The sequence below is a fragment of the Macaca fascicularis genome, chromosome 1 (assembly GCF_037993035.2).
Source record: "Macaca fascicularis isolate 582-1 chromosome 1, T2T-MFA8v1.1".
Lineage (NCBI taxonomy): Eukaryota > Metazoa > Chordata > Mammalia > Primates > Cercopithecidae > Macaca > Macaca fascicularis.
This window is the reverse complement of record NC_088375.1, coordinates 209206990-209224493: the sequence shown is the minus strand read 5'-3', so window position 1 is coordinate 209224493 and position 17504 is coordinate 209206990. Positions and strand designations below refer to the sequence as shown.

General features: G+C 47.4%; 1 long non-coding RNA gene across 2 annotated transcripts in view; it reads right to left on the bottom strand.

Annotated features, from left to right (window-relative positions):
* Positions 1 to 498: 498 nt before the first annotated feature.
* LOC135966867 (uncharacterized) overlaps positions 499 to 17504 on the bottom strand; it is a 29274-nt gene continuing 12268 nt past the window's right edge. For both annotated transcript variants that reach the window (XR_012424242.1, XR_012424245.1), the window contains exons 2-4: positions 16978 to 17083; positions 14267 to 14317; positions 499 to 2139 (exon numbers count right to left, since the gene is read on the bottom strand). This is a non-coding gene — a long non-coding RNA (uncharacterized lncRNA). The remainder of the gene's footprint in view (positions 2140 to 14266; positions 14318 to 16977; positions 17084 to 17504) is intronic.

The window sequence follows — 17504 nt, the reverse complement described above, 5'->3', positions numbered from 1 at the left end:
GGAGTTCAAGACCGGCCTGGGTAACACGGTGAAACCCCATCTCTAAAAAATAGATATATACAAAAAATTAGCCGGGTGTGGTGCCTCATGCCTATAGTCCCAGCTACTTGGGAGGTTGAGGTGGGAGAATCACTTGAACCCAGGAGGTCAAGGCTGCAGTGAGCCACGATCGCCCACTGCACTCCAGCCTGGGTAACACAGGGAGACCCCGTCTCAAAAACAAACAAACAAACAAACAAACAAAATAGCTGTGGTGAAGGGAATAGACTAAAAGGAGATTTTTAATATTTGCTGTATATTTATCTGTGGTGTTTGCATCTTTGTAGAAATGTGTTCATATCATTTGTATAATTTTAAAGTAATAGTAATGTAGTGGGGAAAGTGTGAGAATAGAGAAAGATCTGAAAAGATACACAACAAAATTATGAGTGGTTTCCACCAGGGGAGAGGGATTGGGGCTTGACGTGATGGGTCATTTTCTCCATTTCCTTTATATTCTTTGGCATTGACTTTTTTCTTTCATAACGCCCACACGTGAACTACCTTCATAATTAAAACAGCAACATCAAAAGCCCAGGCTGGTCAGTAGCAGCCTCTGCTTTTCTCCAGTCCTCTCCTGTGTCTCCACACTAGCTCTCTGTTCTCTTATGTAAGGATCCTACTCACATCCAAAGCCCAGAAACTCAAAGCCCTAGATAATACCAGCCTCGTTTCTCCTTTTACCAAAGAGGATGAAACTGAGATGCTGAGACACAACCTCCGGGCTGTGAAAGTGGACTCAGGTGACCTGGATCCTAAGCCCCTCCTCTCCCACCTTCAATTTCCAGAGATAATCCCTAGGAGAGGGAGAGCCAAGGGCTGTTTCCACCAGTCTAGGGAGGTCAGGACTTGGAGGGCGGCCACCCAGGCAGCATGGCCGGTGAAGCTGCAAATTAATGTTATCAGCGTAGCATCAAATGAAGGAACAATGAACCGCATCATTTGCTGAGTTCCCTCTGGGCTCCGCTTCAAGCTCCCTTCCTAGACAATGGCTGGTCACAGACCCATGAAGACACTGCCAGGTTTTCCAGAGAGACAGCGATAGAGCGCTGGGCCAAATTGGCCTCTGGTGGCCAACACACTGGGATTCACCTCTAACGACTTATCCCCTCCAAGGAGGCAGCTTGGGAGCCCTCTCAGGGCCCAGAAGCGCAGTGCGCTGGAAGATCTTTTGCTCTGAAGCAGGAGGCAACTGTGGTGTAGTAGGGGTGGGGCACTGGCTTGGAAGCAGGAAACTGGGGTTTCAGGATCCAATACTGCTACTGTCTTGTGTTCAGACCCTGGCAACTCACCAGAGCCTGTGAGTCTGGGAATCAGGGGGTCCGGGGGGTGGGGGGCAAACAGGGACCTCAGTATCTGGGGGAGAAAGGGTGGTGTCAAGCCCCCTCCCCCATCATGGCTGTCTCAGAATCCTAGATGTCGGTGGAGCTGCTGTTTCCTCTTCCACAGCAGCTGCTGCCTGCCTGTCTCCATGGCAACCAGGCCAAAAGACTAATTTGCCAGGGTCCAGGCTCTGGAGCTTACCTTGTAGCTGGATTTTCAACTAGTCTTTTCTGGAAGTCAGGCCATTCCCACTCCCTAGAGCCTCTGACAGCATCCCCTAGCCATTGCATGGGAACAGCAGGTCCTGGGCCAGCCAGTAAGAACACTCCATTTATCCCTTAGAAACCTTATCCACTCGGGAAGAGAACAAACAGCCTCATACCCAGTGGCCTTGTCATCACTGGTGATTTGTGTTTCAAAGACCCCTGTCCCTCTCTGTAACTGCTCTGGGCTGCTAAGTAGGGATTTGTAAGAGCAGATGGCTTAGGGAATCGGTCACATGCAACGAAGTCGCCAGTCTTATCCCCTTTCCATTTCCACAGGCTTCTCTCTGCTCTCCGCTGGCCTATGGCTGGGTCCAGAAGTCCTGCTGTGGCTTCTTTGGTTCTAACCAGGCTAAAACAAAAAATCTTAGCTGAGTTCAGAGGCAAATACATGTAGTCCCAGAGATTCAGGAAGCTGAGTCGGGAGGATGGCGAGAGCCCAGGAGTTCGAGGCTGTCATTCATCACGATTGCACCAGTGAATAGCCACTGCACTCCAGCCTAGGCAACATAGGCTAAAAAAAAAAAAAAAAAAAAATCACGAAAATCACCTTTCTTAGAAGGTCATCAAGGATCTGGCAGGCAGAGCCTCACAGATTTTTTTCCTTGGACTTGGTATAATTTGCCTAACTGTATTGGCTTCCCCCAGGGCCACTGCAAATTGAACAGCTATCTTTTTCTATGTGTGCTCTGATACCCCCATTATAACCTTCTGGAGGACAGGGATCATGTGGCCTGTCCATTCTCAGGACATGGCCCGCTGCCTTGTACACAGTACGTGGGTTCATGAACATGTCAACAACACAGAAGCACATTTATGCACCAACCAAAAAATCTAGGAGACCTGTTCTATGCCTGACCCTGCAGTGAACTTGCTGCACAGGTTTGAGCAAGGCTACTGCCTTTTCTGGGCCTTCCTTTCCCACTCTGTGAATGAGTAAATGGGACTGTGATCTCTAAAGGGTTCTACTCAGCCATCTCTCCAAGAGAGAAATCTACAAAGCTCTCTATAGGAGAAACCAGCTCAAGATCCAGAGTTCTCTTCATATAAGGTTGTAGTGCATTATGATTAAAACTAGTCCTGCTTGGACCTGGGACAGGTGGCCTGGTATATGCTGGACCCAGTGGAAACCAACCCCTGCCATGGTGGCTAGGCTGAAGCCCTGCCTGATGGGGAGAGTTACACCAGTCAGCGCAAACCAATGCAACTTGACCCTTCTGCTCTCAGGAACCACCAACAACCAACACCAGGTGCTCACAGAGAAGGTGGGACCCTGGAACTCAGGTCAAAACCTGGATAGCACTGCACTGAGTTGGAGGCCTAAGGTCCCAGCACACGTCCAGCTATCAGCTGAGATCATTTCCTAAAAATCTTGCTTCCCATGGGGCCTCACAGCAAAGCTCCATCACTGAGTTCATTTACGTGGGCTTCTTCCTTGCAACCCGGAGAGGCAAACCAGTACACACTGATGTACACACCTAAACATGTCCCAAAAAGAACTCCAGGGTGACCAGCAGGCTCCGTTCCCGTAATAAGAAATAGCCATCATGGCCGGCCACAGTGGCTCACGCTTGTAATTCCAGCACTTTGGGAGGCCGAGGCGGGCCGATCACTTGAGGTCAGGAGTTTGAGACCAGCCTGGCCAACTAAAAATACAAAAATTAGCCAGGCATGGTGGCAGGCGCCTGTAATCGCAGCTACTCGGAAGGTTGAGGCAGGATAATTGCTTGAACCTGGGAGGCAGAGGTTGCAGTGAGCTAAGATTGCGTCACTGCACCCCATCCTGGGTGACAGACAGAGACTCTGTCTCAAAAAATAAAAAAGAAATAGCCATCAAACTTCCTTCAAGTAACCCGTGCCCCAGCTGTGAACTTCCTTCAAGTAACCCGTGCCTCAGCTGCACCAAATGACTCACATGCTCTTCAAGGCCATTGTGCCTGATGTTTCCTCTGCCCTTTCCCTCCTCCCTCTCTCTTCTATCAGCCCCCTACTCATCCTCCTCTTGTGGGGTCTTCTCTGGCTCCAACTGTTGCTCACTGCCCCCCAACCCCACATTCCACAGCATCTGTGGACACCTCAATGCAGGGCTCCCTGACTGTGGTCATCTCTTTAAAAGGCCTCATATCAGCTAGGTGCAGTGGCTTATGCCTGAAATCCCAGCACTTTGGGAGGCCAAGGTGGGAAGATCGCTGAAGCCAGGAGTTCAGGACAAGCCTGGGCAACAGAGCGAGACCCTGTTTCTTTTTTTTTTTTTTTTTGAGACGGAGTCTCACACTGTTGCCCAGGCTGGAGTGCAGTGGCGCGATCTCGGCTCACTGCAAGCTCCGCCTCCCGGGTTCCCGCCATTCTCCTGCCTCAGCCTCCTGAGTAGCTGGGACTACAGGCGCCTGCCACCGCGCCCGGCTAATTTTTTGTATTTTTATTAGAGACGGGGTTTCACTGTGGTCTCGATCTCCTGACCTTGTGATCCGCCCGCCTCGGCCTCCCAAAGTGCTGAGATTACAGGCTTGAGCCACCGCGCCCGGCCTGAGACCCTGTTTCTATAAGATATTTAAAAATTAGCTGGGTGCAGTGGTGCAAGCCTGCATTTCTAGCTACTCAGAGGCTGAGTAGGATTCCTCAGAGGTGGGAGGATTGCTTGAGCCCTGAGCCCAGGAGTTTGAGACCAATCTGAGCAACACAGGGAGACCCCATCTCTACAAAAAAATTAAAAAAAAAAAATAATTAGCCAAGCGTGGTGGTAGGCATCCATGGTCCCAGCTGCTCAGGAGGCTGAAGTGGAAGGATCACTTAAGCCTGGAAGGTCAAGGCTTCGGTGAGTTATGATAGCACCACTGCAATCCAGCCTGGGTGACAGATGGAGACCCTGTCTCAAAACAAAACAGAATAAAACAAAAATAAAAGGCCTCCCATCTATGTGTCATAATTATTGGTCTGAATCTGTCTCTCCTCCCTTCGAATTCCTCAAAGCCTGGGGACTTCCTTGCATCACCAGTACCTAACGCAGAGTCTGGTGCAGGGAATGTATTCCACATTTTCCTAGCATTGCGTGAATGAATGAAAGAAATGAAAGAAGCAACCTGAGGGCCACCAGCTCTCAGTTTTGTATGAAGATGTTCAGAATCATGCCTTGGGTTTGTACTGTACTTTCGACATTCTCAAGCTGTTTCTGATATTGCTTGTTTCATTTGATTCACATCACGCCCAGAAGGTAGGCAGGGAAGGGAACGTGACTCCCTATAGCTGACAAGGACCCCAGACACAGATAGGTACAGTGACCTGCTCAAGGTCACAGGAGAGATGGCAGCAGTTGGTGGAGGATTCCTGCCTCTTTATCTGAGGCTGAGGCCCCCTCCACTGCTCATACGGTTGGCTGTGTCCCCACCCAAATCTCATCTTGAATTGTAGTTCCCATAATTCTCACATGTTTTGGGAGGGACTGGGTGGGAGATAATTGAACCATGGGGGCAGTTTCCCCATACTGTTCTCATGGTAGTGAATAAGTCTCACGAGATCTGATGGTTTTATAAGGGGAGACCCCTTTCGCTTGACTCTCATTTTCTCTCTTGTTCTCCGCCATGTAAGACGTGTCTTTCACTTTCCACCATGATTGTGAGGCCTCCCAAGCCACATGGAACTATGAGTCCATTAAACCTCTTTTACTTTATAAATTACCCAGTCTCGGGTATGTCTTTTTCAGCAGCTTAAGAATGGACTAATTAACTGCCTTCATGATGTTCCTGTAAACCTCCCATACAGAAGTTGTATCAGGAAAAGGAAAGAAGCTTTGTCTCCAAGGATCCTTTGACCCACTTGGGGGAACCACTCCTTCTTAGCAAAAGGCCAAATCCACACCCCCAAGGAAGGAAGGAAGCATCTATAACAGTGGATGCCTTGGTCTCACAGCCAGCAAACTGAGCTCTGGTCTTAAGATTTCTACTTTCTAATCATTTGATCTTGGATAGTTTGCTTACTTTCTCTGAGCCTCAGTTTCCTAGAAGTGACAAGTGCCTGCTTCACAGGGCTGATGGGACTTTATGCCCCGTAAAGTATCATATGCATGTGAGGGGAAAGACAAAAATGACCTGGCACACACAAAGCAAGGTATCCGATCCAGGCTTGGATGTGCCCTAGATGGAGCCCAGTGTGCAGAGATCACTGGCACAGCCACAGGGCAGGTAGCCCTCTGTCACACTCTTCCACCTCTCCTTCCACCGCACTATTTCCAACTGAGGGAGAGCAGAGTAGAAAGTTTCGCTTCCACCTAAACCTGCAAGAAGGCATTTTCCTAAATTCTTTGACATCATAAATGATCTGGGCCGGGCACCAGCCTGGTCAACATGGTGAAACCCCATCCCTACTAAAAATACAAAAATTAGCTGGGCGTGGTGGCAGGCACCTGTAATCCCAGCTATTTGGGAGGCTGAGGCAGAATTGCTTGAATATGGGAGGTGGAGGTTGCAGTGAGCCAAGATCATGCCACTGCACTCCAGCCTGGGCAACAGAGCAAGACTTCGTCTCTGGGGGGGAAAAAAAAAGATCTTCTTACTGGTAGCTTATAGATCCACCAGGCTCTGACCAGCCCGCCCACATTACCCTGTGGCCATTTTGCTACTTAGTTTCCCTCCATGGGATGGGTAGGGGGCACATAACCCATAGCACTGACCCTGTGGATCTTTATCTTTATCCCTCAGGGCCTGAGGCACAATTACTTGTCTGAAGGCCCTAGAAAAAGTCAGACTCCCCTCTTCAGTTACTCATCATCAAATCTTGTGAGGCTTTGAGGAGGATAAAATGAAATCACTGGCTGCCGTGACAATTGACACCCTCTGCTGGTGTCAGCTGCTATACCACAATTATTTTTTATTATGTTCCCATTATTTAAGGTCATGAGTTCAGTCTCTGTTCTTTTTTTTTTTTTTTTTTTTGAGACGGAGTCTCGCTCTGTCACCCAGGCTGGAGTGCAGTGGCCGGATCTCAGCTCACCGCAAGCTCCGCCTCCCGGGTTTACGCCATTCTCCTGCCTCAGCCTCCCGAGTAGCTGGGACTACAGGCGCCTGCCACCTCGCCCGGCTAAGTTTTTTGTATTTTTAGTAGAGACGGGGTTTCACTGTGTTAGCCAGGATGGTCTCGATCTCCTGACCTCGTGATCCGCCCGTCTCGGCCTCCCAAAGTGCTGGGATTACCGGCTTGAGCCACCGCGCCCGGCCCAGTCTCTGTTCTTACACAGTTAACTTTATCCAGAGGTGGGAAGATCTATTCCATAACTGTAGACAGACGGCACCACTCCTTCCAGCCAGCACCACTCCCAAAGTACTGTGTAGTAAATGTTTGCTCGCCTGTCCTATCCACAAGCCAATAAACTCCTCGAAGGCGAGGAATCTGCCTTATTCATACAAGCATTTCCTGTAACTGGCATAATGCTGGCATACTGTGGACATTTAATAATTAGAGCTACTGTGTACTGCACAGTGTGCTAAGCACGTTTTATATATCATCTTGTTTATATATCACCCTTGCAATAATGCTGCCAAGTGGAAATACTATTATTCCTATTTTACAGATGAGGAAACTGAGACTCAGAAAGTCGAAGTAACTTGTCCAGGGTAACACGGCTAGGAATTAGCAGAATCAGGCTTGGATAGAGACTGACTAGCTTCAGAATCTCTTTTCTTACCATTTCTTATAGCTGGCTCAATGCCATCCACCTCCACTGCTGGAAACCAAAAATCCTTTGCTTCAGCTGGGCAGGGGTGGCTCACGCCTGTAATCCCAGCACTTTGGGAGGCCAAGGTGGGCAGCTTGCCTGAGGTCAGGAGTTCAAGACCAGCATGGCCAACATGGTGAAACCCCGTTTCTACTAAAAAATACAAAAATTAGCCAGGCATGGTGGTGGGCACCTGTAATCCCAGCTACTTTGGAGGCTGAGGCAGGAGAATCGCTTGAATCCGGGAGGCGGAGGTTGCAGTGAGCTGAGATCGTGCTACTGCATTGCAGCCTGGGCAATGGAGTGAGAGTTTTTCTCAAAAAAGAAAAAAAAAATCCTTTGCTTCACAGTGCCATTTCCGAATGGCTCCAGCTGAGAGGCAGAGGCCAGCTCTGATTCTCTATCCTGTATTCCTGACCCTCTCTGAGGCTCTCACCCTTTCTGTTTTCCTAGTTAACCTCAGTTATTCTCCTGTTTTCCCAACAGCAGAATATAGCATTTTTTCCCTAGTGACTTTCCTTACACTTGATGCCTGCAACAGTGGGTGGCAAGGATTTCTTATCACGTGCACAGAGACTAACTGAAAAGGAAAAATTCATAATGATTAAAATAATGAAGCAGATGAGGGACACCTCAGGCTCCAGCCTGTCCTCAGGGGAGCCTCACATCCTAATCTGGACTGTGCCACTGGCTCCCTCCCCAGCGGGGCTCATTTGACTGTCTGTAAAATGATGATAATAATGCTGACCTTTCTCATGGGAAGAAGAAGGAGAGGAGATATGTGGGAGGAGTTAAGGCTTTGGATGGGAGAAGATTAGAGATGAAAAGCACGAGTTTCAAGCTGGTTTCTGAGCATGACATCATTCCTTTCAGGAGTCGAGTCTCTTTTAATTCATGTTTGTGAAGCTGCTTTTTGGAGTTCCTTGAATTCCCCATTTTGCTAATTTTCCACATCCTATAATAAGAGTCAAAGAAGGGGAGACTGAAGTCCAGAGGTTGCTGAGATTCAAGGATTCAAGCCTTTGCCAGGAGATATGAGGGACCCAAAGGCTCACAAACCTTCCCTAGCCCTCACCAAGCAATGAAGAGTGGGGAAAACAAAAGCAGAAATTGTGGTGGCAGCCTGGAAGGTGGCTTCGGCTGGCTAGCTCGTGGGTAGGAGAACGCCCTGTTGGAAGACAAACAGGTCACAGGGAGGGAGGCTCACTGGGAGCTCGGGAGGGGTCTTTTGTCACCTGACTATCCCTCCAAGTCCAGGCATGGACTGCTAAAGCAAACACTGTCGACCGAGGACGTGTGGGCTCGGCGAAGATAAAAATGGTATTTAGCAGAAGAGAGAAAAATGTATTCAACTCTCAGTTATGATTTAGACGCAGCCGTGGGCAGCATAGCAATGAGCTCCTTATTTTAAGCAAGCGGCAGAGAGATGAAAATAGATCAAGTGTGTTGAATCAAGCCAGGTTTTTGCAATCAGTGAACTAGATTTAAGACCACACCTTCACCGGGCAGGGAGTAGAGAGAACTATGAGGAGTCTTTCTTAAAAACGAAAACCCTCTGTTTTCAGAGAGGGGTGTTCACACTGCTGCAGAGTGAATTTCATCTAAATCATGGCGAGAGAAGTTCAGACTTCATCTTGGGGCTGGATTCAGGAAGGGAAGGAGAGCTCCAGTCCCTCCCCTTGGGCCTGTGGATCCAACTAAGACCCTTCAAGAACACAGGAACCCTGGCCTGGATGGGCCTTCATGATTATCTAGCAAAAGCTATGACAATGCTTCCCATTTGTATATTTGACACACACACACACACACACACACACACACACACACACGTAAAATTTCATTCGGACCTTACAATACCTTTTTTTTTTTTTGATACAAAGTTGCTCTGTTGCCCAGGCTGGAGTGCAATGGCATGATCTCTGCTCACTGCAACCTCTGCCTCCCGGGTTCAAGCGATCCTCCTGTCTCAGCCTCCCGAGTAGCTGGGATTACAGGCGCATGCCACCAAGCCCAGCTAATCTTTGTATTTTTAGTAGAGATGGGGTTTCGCCATGGCCAGGCTGGTGTCAAACTCCTGACCTTGTGATCCACCCACCTCGGCCTCCCAAAGTGCTAGGATTACAGGCATGAGCCACCATGCCTAGCAGAATCTGCGGATTTTCTAAGGGATCACTGCATTGCTTTTTGTCAAAGGCGGCATGTATTTCTGTCAGCTTTCCAGCAGAAAATCAGGAGAGAGATTCTTCAACATTCACTTATTCACTGAATATTCATTTATTCATTTATTTGCTTATTGTCTGTTTTCGTCCCCTAGAACCCAGGCTCCATTAGGGTAAATGTTTTTTGCCAGTATCCCTGGTACCTAGAAGAATGTCTGGAAAATTAGTGAATATTCAGTGAATAAGTGAATGTTGAATAGCCTCTCGCCTGATTTTCTGTTGGAAAGCTGACGGAAACGCATGCCGCTTTTGATAAACAGCAACACAATGATCTTTTAGAAAACCTGCAGGTTCTAGACTCTGATACAGTGAAAGAGAGTAAACAGGCAGCAGGGCTGCTTTTTGAAAGAAGGGCATTTATAGGAGAAGACGGCATCCAAGCTGCCAAAGTCAGTGAGATGCAGGCACAAGGTGCCAGTTCACAGGTTAGTCTGAGTGCATACACAGACCTGTGAGCAAGAGAAAGCAGGTAACTAGAGATGCTGGCACAGACAGCGGAGTTTAGCCTCTGGGAGGCAGCAACAAAGCCATTCCACAGCTCTGTTTGGCATGGGTTGTGTGCTTGCCACCAATAATTTTTTTTTCTTCATCTAGGAAGATAAAAGGGAAATAAGACTCCCCTTAGTACAAACATCGACTATACCAGAGAACAGATTTACAAATCACTTTATTTATTCATTCATTTATTATTTTTGAGGCAGGGTCTCACTCCATTGCCCAGGCTGGAGTGCAGTGGCATGATTACAGCGCACTATAGCCTCGACCACCCAGGCTCAAGCTATCCTCCTACCTCAGCCTCCCAAGTAGCTGGGACTACAGGCGTGGCACCACCCCCAACTGATTTTTAAAATGTTTTGTAGAGACAGAAACTTTTAGCACATTGCCTCAAACACCTGAGCTCAAGCAATCCTCCTGCCTCACCCTCTTAAAGTTCTGGGATTATAGACGTGAGCTACCGTGCCAGGCCCAAAGCCACTTTAAAGCAGTATTCTTTAACTTGTCCAAACTGGTAACTTGGGGCAAGATTCTTGACCTCAGTGGGGATTAAATGAGGTAATTAATGCATGTAGTTTAATGCTCACACGATGTTCACTATTAAATTGAGACCCTTTTCTGAAAATGTAGTAAACACTATTTTCTGTCTCTCCAGAAAATACACATTTGATCATATATTCAAAATTTTGCATACAATACCAGAGGAAGAGCCCTGCAGAGGTCTATTGAACTAGGGGTTAAGAACAAGTGCTGGGCCAGGCACAGTGGCTCCCGCCTGTAATCCCAGCACTTTGGGAGGCCAAGGCATGATGTGGATCACTTGAGGTCAGGAGTTCAAGACCAGTCTGGCCAACATGGAGAGACCCCATCTCTACAAAAATACAAAAATTAGCAAGGCGTGGTGGCATGTGCCTGTAATCCCAGCTACTAGGGAGGCTGAGGCAGAAGAATCACTTGAACCTGGGAGGCAGAGGTCGCAGTGAGCTAAGATCACACCACTGCACTGCAGCCTGGGCGACACAACGAGACTCCATCTCAAAAAAAGAAGAACAAGTGCCATGAGACAGACCAGCTTCCAGGCCAACAAGATTGATCTGTAACTCATTGGAACATCTTCACACACCTAAAGGAGCAATGCACTGATGGAACACAGGTTAGCAAACCTCAGAAGCCCAGAAATAGTGTTACAGAGGCAAATATAGGCTGTCCCCATTCAAGCAGTGCTAAGGAGGGGTGCCCTGCCTTAGAACCCACGTGCCTGTCTCAGGTGGCAGTGGTTTAAGTCCTGCTATGGAGATGTGCACAGCAGGGCTTACCCTGGTATCTTTAACACCGGGATCGTGTCACTTAATTTCCCTTGTTTCACATCACAAGTCAATCTTCCAATTAGAATGTGGCTTTGCCTGTGAAGGGCTATAGGGAGAGGAAACTCAGGCTAGGGGCAGGAGTCCTGGACCCTCTGCTTACATTTCTCATTGTACGTTAGTCGGCCGGCACTCCAGGTTTGAGGAAAACTCTGTGAGTATGTCTAAGCTCTCTTCCTCGGCAGCATGCGTATCAGTTTTCTATGCCTGCAAAGCTCCTTGGGTGATGGCCAGGAAACCCTAATATGCTGAGATTGAGAGCTCTTACTTCTTATTGAATTTTCTTATGAGTAATTTCTCTCATAGGAATCTACCCAAAGGAAAAACTAGAAGTTCAGAAGTACACATGTACTTACAAAAGAGGTCCAGTGTAGTGGTTTTTAAGCACCTATTATTATTATTTGTTTGTTTGTTTGTTTGTTTTGAGACAAGGCCTCTCTCTTTTTTTTTTTTTTTTTTTTTTGAGACGGAGTCTCGCTCTGTCACCCAGGCTGGAGTGCAGTGGCGCGATCTCGGCTCACTGCAAGCTCCGCCTCCCGGGTTCCCGCCATTCTCCTGCCTCAGCCTCCTGAGTAGCTGGGACTACAGGCGCCCGCCACCGCGCCCGGCTAATTTTTTGTATTTTTAGTAGAGACGGGGTTTCACTGTGGTCTCGATCTCCTGACCTTGTGATCCGCCCGCCTCGGCCTCCCAAAGTGCTGGGATTACAGGCTTGAGCCACCGCGCCCGGCCAAGGCCTCTCTCTTTCGCCCAGGCTGGAGTGCAATGGCTTGATCTCGGCTCACTGCAACCTCCGCCTCCTGGGTTCAAGCGTTTCTCCTGCCTCAGCCTCCTGAGTAGCTGGGATTATAGGTGTGCACTACCACATTTGGCTAATTTTTATATTTTTAGTAGAGACAGGGTTTTGCCATGTTGGCCAGGCTGGTCTCGAACTCCTGACCTCAAGTGATCTGCCCGTCTCAGTCTCTCAAAGTGCTAGGATTACAGGCGTGAGCCACCTTGCCCGGCCTATTTTTATTATTTTTGAGACAGGGTCTTGCTTTGTTGTCCAGGCTGGAGCTCAGTGGCATGATCACAGCACACTGCAGCCTCGACCTCCTGGGCTCAAGCAATCCTTCCATTTCAGCCCTCTGAGTAGATGGGTCCTGGCTGGGACCACATGCCCATGCCACCATGCCCAGCTAATTTTTAAATTTTTTGTAGAGATGGGGTCTTACTGTGTTGCCCAGGCTGGTCTCAAACTCCTGGGCTTAAGCAATCCTCCTGCCTTGGTATCCCAAAGTGCTGAAATTATACGTATGAGCACATGGCCAAAACTTTTTACTTTGAATTAATTTGTAGATTAACATGCAGTTGTAAGAAATAATATTGGGAGATCCCATATACCCTTCACCCAGTTTTCCTCAAATGTGACATCTTCATAATAACAATCAGATAATTGACATTCATATAATCCACCCACCTTATTCAGATTTCACCACTGTACAAGTACGCATTTGTGTGTGTGTGTGTGTGTGTGTGTATTTAGTTCAATCAAATTTTATCACATGTAGATTTGTGGAACCACCCCCCCATAGTCATGACAGAGAACAGTTCCATTACAAATAATAATGTTAACTTTTACAGGAAAAAAATAAAAATAACCTCAGCATCCAACATTGGGAAGTTGGTTACATAAATTATGTTACAGTTATAGAGTAAGAAATTTAGTCATATAAATGGTGAATATGTGAACATTAAAAATATTTATAGGCCGGGTGCGGTGGCTCAAGCCTGTAATCCCAGCACTTTGGGAAGCCGAGGCAGGCGGATCACGAGGTCAGGAGATTGAGATCATCCTGGCTAACACGGTGAAACCCCGTCTCTACTAAAAATACAAAAAAATTAGCCGGACATGGTGGCGGGCACCTGTAGTCCCAGCTACTCGGGAGGCTGAGGCAGGAGAATGGTGTGAACCCAGGAGGCAGAGCTTGCAGTGAGTCGAGATCATGCCACTGCACTCCAGCCTGGGCGACAGAGCAAGACTCTGTCTCAAAAAAAAAAAAAAAAAAAAAAAAAAAGATTGTTTAATATGGAAAAATGCTCATGAGGTACACACACACACACACACACACACACACACACACACACACACACACACATATATATATATATTTTTGACATGGAGTCTCACTTTGTTGCCCAGGCTAAAGTGCAGTGGCACTGTCTTGGCTCACTGCAACCTCTGCTTCCCAGGTTCAAGTAATTCTCCTGCCTCAGCCTCCGGAGTAGCTGGGATTACAGATGCCCGCCACCATGCCCAGATAATTTTTGTATTTTTGTAGAGATGGGATTTCACCATGTTGGCCAGGCTGCTCTTGAACTCCTGACCTTAAATGATCCACCTGCCTCAGCCTCCCAAAGTGCTGGGATTACAGGCATGAGCCACTGTGCCCAGCCTATATATGATGTATATTTTTAAAAGTAAGTGCTTAAAAAGATTTGAAAGTATGCTGGAAGTTTCTTTGGATGATAGGATGGCATTTGTGCTTTTCTTTGGTTGTCAGGATAGTTTGTGGTTTTCTTTTGTTTCATATTTTTGTATTTTTCAAAAATTTCTACAATAAGCATCTATTATGACTGAATGTGTTCCCCTGAAATGTATATGTTGAAGCCGTAATGCCTAATGTGATGGTATTCAGAGGTGGGGCCTCTGGGGGGTGATTAGGTTTGGATGAGATCATCAGGCTGGGGACTCTATGATGGGATTAATGTCCTTATAAGAAGAGGAAGAAAGACCAGAGCTCATTCTCTCTCTGCTGTGTGAGGCCATAGCAAGAAGGCAGTCATCTGCAAGCCAGGAAGAGGGCAACTCACCAGAAGCTTCATCAGCCGGCACCTTGATCATGAACTTCCCAGTCTCCAGAACTAGGAGAAATAAAAGTCTGTTGTCTAAGCCACCCAGTGTCATGTTACGGCAATCCAAACAGACTAAGACAGTCTGTTTCCCAAAGAGCAAGGAAATAGGGGGTGTGAGAGTAAACAGAAGTAGGGGAAAGCCCAAGATAAATCAAAACAAAAACAAAAGAAAAGTAGCTACTCAAGGCTGAGATCCTAAAGTGCCAAGGACAGCTCCCTGGGAGAGGTCATCTCCTTGTTTACATGAAGGGTCCAAGGATCCAAGGGCTGTGCCCTAGCTCTCTTCCCAGCCACCTAAAAGAGCTCAGAGGACGTCCTACAGGCTCTGCAGCTCCTGAGTTTTGAACTGTGGAGAGCAAGAAGGTGAGGGTATCTCTTGGGCCTCACCTTTATTTATTGAAGACAAGGAGGCAAGACAGTGGCAAGGCCTGGGATTGGGGACTGGGGACACAGGCAGTCAGGTCACCCTTGCCACTTCAGATCTGCAATGCAGAAGGGAGAGGAAGGGGGTGTGAAGAGTGAGACAAAGGCTGGGTGGAGCATCTCCTCCATCTAACAACTGCTCAGGCAGCAACCCATGGGAGACAAATAACAGCAGAATCTGGGCCTGGAATCTGTCTTGCCTGTGCCAGGGACCCCTCTGCCAGGAGACTGTGCCCTATCTGATAAACGTAGTGGCCTAGAAGTCAGCTATGTGAGTCTTAGTCCAACTATGCCTCAAAGAAGCTTAGTTTGGGAAACCCAATTTGATAAAAGGAACATTTTGATATGGGAGACATTTTGTTAGAATCGAGTCAAAATACAAAATCACTGTTTTTAAAAAAATTACCAGGCAGGTTATGAAAGACATACTCAATGCTTACTTACTCGGATGTTCACCCTACCCCGAGTTTCACTGGACTGTTGACTTTGACTCCATTCTTGGTTTGAACTATGCCTCTGATTCACTCTCCACTGCCAATCATCCTTGATTTCCAGAGGTGAGAGCTGGCATTGGAGTGGGGCTCAGAAGGGAAGGGAAGATGTCTGCTTAGCATATGCCACTTGATGACTAAAATATGTTATCAATTTAATAATTTGGTTTTAGGGCAAATGTCCTTCTGAATAGTGTTGTGTCAATGCATTCATAACTGAATGGCTTCTTTAATCTGCTAAAGGTATTCGAAATGCTTTCTAAACAAAGTGAGAGATCCCAGTTTAAAAAAAAGAAAAAAAGAGGTCCCAGAAGGTAAAGAAAAAGGCAACTCCATCCCAGAAGAAATACTCTAGAGTCCTTATGAGGATAAGGGTAGTCTGTCTGCCTGGAATTCTGCCCCTTGGGGGGCTTCTGCCATCCCACATGGTTGTGGTAGACAGTCACAGCACCTTGCCTGCCTTGGCTGTAAAAGGTAGGTCGTGGCATAGGTATCTCAGTATCTCTCCTGTCCACATGACTGGTCCAACAGGTGTCTACATAATTCTACAAGAGATTGGGCCTGTGTTCGTCGGTTTTCTTTTGCTGTAACTGAATACCTGAGACTGGGTAATTTATACATGTTGGGAAGTCCAATATTTAGGGGCTGCATCCAATGAGGACCTTCTTGCTAGTGGGGACCCTCTGCAGAGTCCCAAGGTGGTGCAGAGCTACCATATGGTGAGAGTGCTCACTAGAAATGGCCACAATGGCTTCTATAACAGACCCATTCTTTTTTATTTTTTGAGATGAAGTTTCGCTCTCATTGCCCAGGCTGGAATACAATGGCACAATCTCTGCTTACTGCAACCTCCGCCTCCCAGATTCAAGTGATTCTCCTACCTCAGCCTCCTGAGTAGCTGGGATTACAGGCACAAGCCATGCCCAGCTAATTTTTGTATTTTTAGTAGAGTCAGGGTTTCGCCATGTTGGCCAGGATGGTCTCGATCTCTTGACCTCATGATCCACCTCGGCCTCCCAAAGTGCTGGGATTATGGTGTGAGCCACCGCGCCTGGCCCAAATCTTCTATTTCTAAAAGTCTTCCAGTGCAAAAGAGATGTATATCTAGGTACCCATACTGGTGAAGTATCTGACCTTTAAGGATAAAGGGACTGGGCTAGGTGGCTCACACCTGTAATCCCAGCACTTTGGGAGGGTGAGGCAGGCAGATCCCCTGAGGTCAGGAGTTTGAGACCAGCCTGGCCAACATGGTGAAACCCAATCTCTACTAAAAATACAAAAATCATCTGGGCGTGGTGGCAGGTGCCTGTAATCCCAGCTACTCAGGAGGCTGAAGCAGGAGAATCACTTGAACCCGGATGGTGGAGGTTGCAGTGAGCCAAGATTGCACCTCTGCACTCCAGCCTGGGGGAATCAAGCGACAGTCTGCTCCCCCCCCCGCAAAAAAGGATAAAAGTCAGCCATCAAAGTTTCCAGAAATAAAGGACTGAGACACAGACTGCATCAGATCTTTAACCGACAGAACTGCATGCTAGAAGACAAAGGAGTGAGGTCTTCAATATTCTGAGGGAAAAAAAATAGGAATTTGTACCTAGAATCCTCTACTCAGTCAAATTAGCATGTGCAAGCCATGTTGACTGAATTGAATTGGCCGGGGAGATGTGTTCCTTAGGAAGTCTTCTGTGTTAAGAGGGAACCAGGGTGCACAATGAGGCCTGATAGGTGATACACAGAAGAGAAGTAAAACTAACAAACCTGAGGAATAGATCCAGCTGCTTTCAGCAGGCAGGAGGGAGAGGATGCTGGAGGAGCTTGCACAGGCGTACAGGGAAGGTTCCTTAGAGGAGAGTCAGCAGCAACGCTGGAACAGAGGGGAAGAACAGACTTGGTGGAGAGAAGGGGTGAAAGGGCATTTAAGAGACTGCAGGCAGGACAGGAGGCTCATGCCTGTAATCCCAGCACTTGTGGAGGCTGAGGCTGGAGGATTGCTTGAAGCCAGGAGTTCCAGGCCAGCCTGGGCAACATAGCGAGACCCTATCTCTATCAAAAAAAAAAAAAAAAAAAAGCTGGATGTAGTGGTGCATGCCTATAGTCTTAGCTACTCAAGAGGCTGAGGTGGGAGGATCACCTGAGCCCAAAAGTTCAAGGCTTCAGTGATTAGAAAAGAGACTATATGACAAAAAAATAAGTATATTTATCATGAATTAAGACTGTGTGAAAATAAATGTAGATACTGGTCTTGTGTCATTTAGGTTACTTGAATAAAAAAAAATGAAAAAATC